The sequence below is a fragment of the Prunus dulcis genome, chromosome 7 (genome assembly GCF_902201215.1).
Source record: "Prunus dulcis chromosome 7, ALMONDv2, whole genome shotgun sequence".
NCBI classification, from domain to species: domain Eukaryota; kingdom Viridiplantae; phylum Streptophyta; class Magnoliopsida; order Rosales; family Rosaceae; genus Prunus; species Prunus dulcis.
Genome location: NC_047656.1, coordinates 6,495,996 through 6,503,134, shown reverse-complemented (window position 1 = coordinate 6,503,134; position 7,139 = coordinate 6,495,996).

Sequence of the window (7,139 nt, the reverse complement as noted above, 5' to 3'; positions counted from 1 at the left end):
AAATTGTCTCTCTGATTGCAAATCTGTGTCATCTGTTAAGATTATGATGTGGAACAGAATTCCATCTGTTAAGATTTCGTAACCCTTGGGTTCTCAGAAAAATCTGATTATGTCGGCGGTTTTCTATATAAACCGTCGTGGTTATTTCAATTCTTGTCATTAAGTAGATCTACCGGCGTAGGATAAGAAAATCAAAGAAAAAAATTGTTAACAAAAATTCATATTAAGACGACAGTTTAAATTAAATGTACGACGTATGAAATGAATAAATACGACGTTAAATTTTATAGTACAATTTAAAGATAACGTCGTAGAACTATATGATAATGACGTCGATATATTTATATTTTGCGTCGTTGTAAATTATTTTAATACGGCGATATTTTTTATTTTAAAGACGTGGATTTGTTTGTAATTATACTGCGTCTTATACGAAAACCTCGTCGTGTTATTTTATGAGTAAAAACGGCGGTTTTTATTGAAATCGTCGTCTTTAATTTCTACGTCGGTCGATTCATAACTTCCGCCGTTCTTTGTTGGCTTTGATTTTACACTGCGGAAATCTGTTTCAAATAGACGTCGGTTGTTTAATTAGGTACGTCGTTGTTTTTGAACAACCATTTGAATCTCCATTTTTTAGTTGTCTAAGGTGGTATTACACGACGGTGTTTTTAGAACCGTCGTCTTTTTATAAACCACGGCGGTTTTCACTTAGACCGTCGTTGTTTTCTGGTCGTCTTTTTCACTTTTTGTAGTAGTGTTTGGTAAATTGTTGGCGTGTTTTGCTATGAGAATTGATGCTTAAAATCCTCCCAATTCTTGTATGCAAATTGGGCATGGACAACTCCTTTAGAGAGATGAGACTCTACTGAATTCGAAATCCATGATAGTATCATGCTGTTGCATTGTGCCCATACGGAATAGTCACTTGGCTTTTCGTCCTCCGAAGAGGGTTTGATGGATCCATCAATGAACCCAATTTTATTTTTGGCTCATAGGGAATGAAGCATTGACTTGGTGCAGGAGGAATAATTAGCGCCATTCAGTTTTTCAGAAACAAGTACATGGCCAGGGTGATTTGAAGGATGAACATAGTATGGATTTGATAATTCCATACCAGGGTTGCTGGAATTGTTTGTGTTGGGATTGGATGTTTGTTTGTCTGTCATGGTGTTTGTATTTTGCTAGGGTTTGATGATGTGGATCGAAGAGCCTGTAATGATACCAAAATAAGAAAGAGCTAGGTAGTTCCTGGGATTGATATATGGAAGAATATATGAAATAATAATATGGCTGAATGCTTTCTATGTATTGATAGAGGCTATGTAGCACATATATATATATATACAAATACAAGTGGTAAAGTCAAATCCTAATTCTAATGCTATAAAGCCGTACGTGATCCACAATACACGGAATAGCCTTTCCTAGTTTAGATAAATACAATATTATACATTAATTACAATATATTCTTAATACTACCCTCTCTCTCTCTCTCTCTCTCTCTCTCTCTCTCTCTCTCTCCTTCCCCTATGTGTTCTCCCTCTCCCTCTCTTCTATACCCACCCCCAAGCCTTGCCCACAACCCAGCCTCAAGCCCTGCCCACAACCCACCCCCCAGCCACACCCCCACACCTCTGAGCCTTAGCCACGGCCCAACGCCAAGGCCCCCTCCACGACCCACTCTCTGCTTCTCTCGCTTCCCCCTCTCTTGCTCTCTATCCCTTTCTTCCTTTCCTTCTCCCTCTCCTGTTGGTTATTACTCTATCTTTTTTAATGATTTTCTCAAATTTTAAATTTTGTTATAAAATGAACTGGAATATGTACGAATATTGAGCTGCACGTAAAGTAGATGAGACACAACATTTAACGAGGTTCGACTATGCCTACGTCCTGGAGAGCAGCAGCAGTAACTTTTCCACTATATAAAATAATAGGGCTACAACTTTAGTGTTTACAATATGTGTAGCTCACTGAATTGTCTCTCTTGGAGAATTTCTCTCTGCTCTCTTTCCTCTCCACTCACTCACCCTCTTTCTTCCTTCTCTTCCTCTTCTCTAAGCCCCCTTTTCTCCTGATGGAGGTATCTATTTATAGGCCAAAGACATTGGCTGTTCACTTCATAAGTATTTGGCCTCACTCGAATAATTGGCAAACAAACATCATTAATATTCTTCAATCAATTGGGTAGTGGGGCTTGCCATTTTGGGATCCACATTGTTGACTTTACAACACTCCCCTTTGGATACCACAAATGATATGTTAGTTGCATCATTAAAGACTTGCTTGAAGAAAACCTAGTGAGGTAGAAAACTGATGGAAGGAAGAAAGAAGAGTACAACAATCTGTATAGCATACTTCTGGATGCTCCCCCTGATTAATATCTCCCCATGATGTCTTCATGACTATCTTTTGGAGTGAGAATCTTTCGGAGTGAGTGGAGGATGTAGCCATTAACAATTCTCGTAGTTGAGTAAGTAAATATATTTCCAGTGAGCTATCTCTATGTAAATCATAGAAATTTTCAGAGTCTGCTTTTCCAACAAAACTTGGGCTATTTGTAAGTTCACTTGAAAGAATATGCCCGTACATGGTGTTATGCGGAGATAGCATCAAATATACCTCACATCATCCCAAAATGATGGTGATGGAGTTGAGCTCTATCTGAAAAATATGATGTCCGGTCCAATATACTTCCGAAAAATCCTTAAAGTGTCCAACGGATAATCCTCATAAAAATGCTTCAATACTTTCTTAGTATAAGCAAGAATCTCGTTGGCATAATGCTCGATCTTTAAGTCGAGACAAATATTTCTTGAACTCTTCAGAAGCTTTAATGTGTTGCAAACACATTATAATCAATATACTCACCGAGGCAATTTATGCACATTAACATTGAGTACAGATTTTGTGCTTCAGGCACATGTCCTTCAGGGACTTGCTTCATGCAATTTCAATCCTTTCAAGGATTTTGTTTAAAGGGATTAAACTTTATGACACATTATATAGCTTTAACCCAGCTATTTATACATCTTTAGGGAATTACTTCTGGTGATATGCTCCGTGCATTTAATAACCCTTAAAGATAACATGTTGGTCTCCGTAAATGTGCAATAAAGGGGCACAATTGAATCTATAAATATGGAGAAAACCCAACATTCCTTGTTTATGCCAAAAACATTGTGTCATACAAAGTAGGTATATTCCCTTTTATTCCGAACACCCAAGTATAACTTTCAGTATTAACAAATTTTGGGGTTCGTACTGTGGGTTTGTTCTTTCACGTTCATTCTCATCTATAATGGAATTGCCTCATTCCATTTTGGCCAATGATATTGTCGACATTTAATAATTGAACGTGGTTCCAATCAACACAGCCCATTGATGATTTGAGTAGCTACTCCAAAATCAAAATTTGTCATTCATCAATTCATGATCCCACCATTCTCATGTGCATGCGCATACATCAATTATAAGCATTTCTTTGCTTTTGGGTACCCAAGCCACTTCAGGGGGCTTTTATTATGTGAGAATGTGGATTATAACCTCCAATGGAGCGTTATTTTATAGTAGGGCGTGGATAATCTCCATTTAGGGAGTTGGAACATTTAGAACCCATATATCTGTCATGCTGCAGGCATGCCACAGATTAATACATACATGTCAATTAATTTCTGGGACTTTAACCCATATTATGGGACTTTAACCCATATAATTTGCTACGCATTAGGCGTGCACAATATCAATATTGACATGTCAAAGGATTGTCCTTTCGGGACTTCAATCCACATCATTTGCTACGCAACAGGCATGCATCATATTGATCACTGCTATACCCATATTTTGTTCTTATGGGACTTTAATCTGTGCAGTGTATTATCAATGTATCCAACTTGCAATCTGTAAAATTTTGCATTAATAATTCATGGATACATACAAGCCATTCTTTTGGAACGGACTTATCTCCCCATTTGGTTACCTTTCAAGATAAAATATCAAATAAGTATATAAGCATAAAATAACACAAGTATTGCTTACATCCTTAGGTGGGAGAAACTTTTCTCAAGTATCATTCAAGCTCATATCGGCCCAGTAAATATAATGTAGCGCTTGATGATCTAGTTATATCCTGCAAGAGCAAAAATCACAATTCTTTTGCCTCTGTCAAAACAAATAACCCTCAGAGTTAGGATCACTTCATGGATTCTTTCTTCGGATGTTCATTCTAAAGAAATAAAATCTCTTATGAACAGAGAGTTACAAAAAGAGAAAAAATGCAAAAAATTGTGATATTGATTGCAAGATAAGGTAAGCAATCAAGGAAGGAAGCTGGTGGGAGCAGACAACAAGCTCTCATTTCTCCTAGTCTAGAAGGACCTCAGGAGATTAGAGCATAAGGTCGCCTTCACAGTTCCCTGATGTAGCGGAAACTTGATCAGGGATAGTCTCGCTTCCTGAATGGATGATCAGAGATAGTCTTGCTTCTCGGGCATATTGAGTGCTCACTGATAAGAAAAACAAGTAGATATCGCATCACTAGGTATGGAGAAAACTGGATGTCTTCTACAAAGAAAATTTCGTTAGTAACACATTTATACACAAATACAATGAATAGGTAGAACCGGTGAATTTCAAATTAACCATAGGAAAATTGCGAGATTCTCGGGGTACTTTTGAAAAAGTAGCTCCGTGAAATCCGCAAAGCAAGATCGGCTTTGACGAAAATAATACTTGAAAACGCCGAAAGTGCCGACAGGCATTATTAGAGGCCGCGTGAAGTTTTGGAATCTGGGAAAGAAAAAGATAATATGGGGATCCGAGAAGATATTGGGATCCTGGAAATGTTGCCACATTTTCGTCTATAGATATTGCCTTTGCAAAACTTGATTGAGCAACTGCGTTTCAACTCAACTTTGTTTCAACTCAACTTCCTTCATTTTCTGAAACTTTAGTTTTTCTAAGACTTTCTTCGAAACCTTCTTAAAATGGCTTCCTCTTCTTCCTGCCCAAATTATTTCAATTTAAATGATGCTCCCACAACAACCAGTGACGCCAAAGTTTGGCGCCCATCCTTTGTATCCCAAAATCGTCATCTCACAGTTAATGATTCTGTGATGATGAATGATGCTACTGCTGTCATAGTAGCTAGGAATTTCATTACTCCAATGGATGAAATGTTGTTGACAGGGAGGTCTGAGGAAGAGGCTATTGATGACTCAATGGCTTTTAGCATTCAGAGTGCTGCTTCTGTTTCTAACATGGCTGATCGTTTGCATGCTAGAGCAAACGAGGTTCAGAAGCTAACAACTGAAAATTCGTCTCTTCAAAGAATGCTTCATGAGTCTCAACAAGAGGTTGAGAAACTTAAAGGAGAGAATAATGCCTTGTTGAAACTGGTGAGTTCGTACTCTGCTGATACACTGAGAAGGCTAGACATGCTGCAGGTCTCCAATGAAAGAATTTTGGGAGACCACGAGAGGCTCATGGCTAAGCTTAAGAGGAGTCGTCCTCTTCCTTCAGAGGCTTCCAGAACATAATGTAATTTTATAGATTTTACAGGGCCTGCACCTTCATTGCAGGTGGAAAAAATCTATCTGTTGTATGCTCCTTTCCTGTTATAATAATTGCGCACATTCTTAAACTTGCACCTGTGGTTTTTACGTCTTTTCAAAATGACGGTTTGGAACCTTGTGCCTTATAGGTTCAAATAACCACATCGACTCTCCCAAATTTCATATTTCAATGCATGTGAGCCCGTAACTTCTGGACCGGGCTAAACACAAACTCAGAATTTATTCGCCCTTTTCAAATGGACATGAAATATGAATTGAGTAAAAGCCACGATAATATCGCAATATAGTAGTGAAGAGCATTAACTACTATATACCCACAACTTCAAGTTCAGGATCTCTCATATATTTGGATCCATGGGCTTCCGGCCCAGATATAACAAAATATGTGGGGAGCCTCAATTCATCATTTGAGGTTTATATTGATATTATCCATTTCACGGTGTATTCTTAACAACCGGATTCACAAAATATATTTCTTCCTTGAGGTGTCGATTATAACAAAATCGAACTTTATTAAATTCATCATTCTCTTATGCCAAAGAAATATGTGGTGTACCACAATTTGCAATAATACCTCAAGGGTTGTCCATTTAACTGTTGGAACTTTAGGTTCTCAACATTGTTAGATTTTGAACTTCAGGCCAAAATCACATATTCTCATGGTATGGATATTCAATCCCCTTAGATTTTGAACTTCGGGCCAAAATCACATATTCTCATGGTATGGACATTTTTACAATTTTCTGTACATATTTCGGGACTTCAAGTCCTTACATAATTGTCCATATTTTGAGGAACTTCTGGCATCTCATTTAATTGCTCATCCATGAGTTTAAGGAACTGCAGGTTCCCTTTTGTATATAGTGACGGTTTACCCAAAATGGTTAATATTTATGCATACGTCACTATTCATGTATACGGTACTATTCATCAAGTCATGAATACATATCTATTCATGTGTATAGTACATTTGCCAGTACAGTTATTATTCATGTGTACGGCACTTTTAACCAATACGGTACTGTTACATCATCAAGGAACTCTAGGTCCTTATTTACATGTCAAGGATCAAGGATCTTCAAGTCCAATCTCTTGTTTACAAGTATAGTACCGGAGAGACTGCCAGCTCTCATATCATTATCATCATCAAGGATCTTCAGGTCCTGATGTAATTGTATGATGAGGATCAAGGAACTTCTGGTCCTGATCTGCATACTGTAAAAACTCATCATACATCACAATTAATCCATAAAATAAATTACTGTTAAATAAATTACTGGTATGGACGATAAACCCGCACCATACTTTAAATAAATGTAAATATGCGGTAAATTAAATTCGTAAATTAAATTGCTTGTTGTATGGACGTTAATCTGCACCATACCTTAAATAAAATTAAATGTGCGGTAAAGTAAATTCATAAAGTAAATTGCTTGTTGTATGGACGTTAATCCCGCACCATACCTTAAATAAAATTAAATGTGCAGTAAAGTAAATTCATAAAGTATGAGGGTTAATTCCACATCATACTTTAAGTAAAAGTAAATGTGCGATAAAGTAAACGTG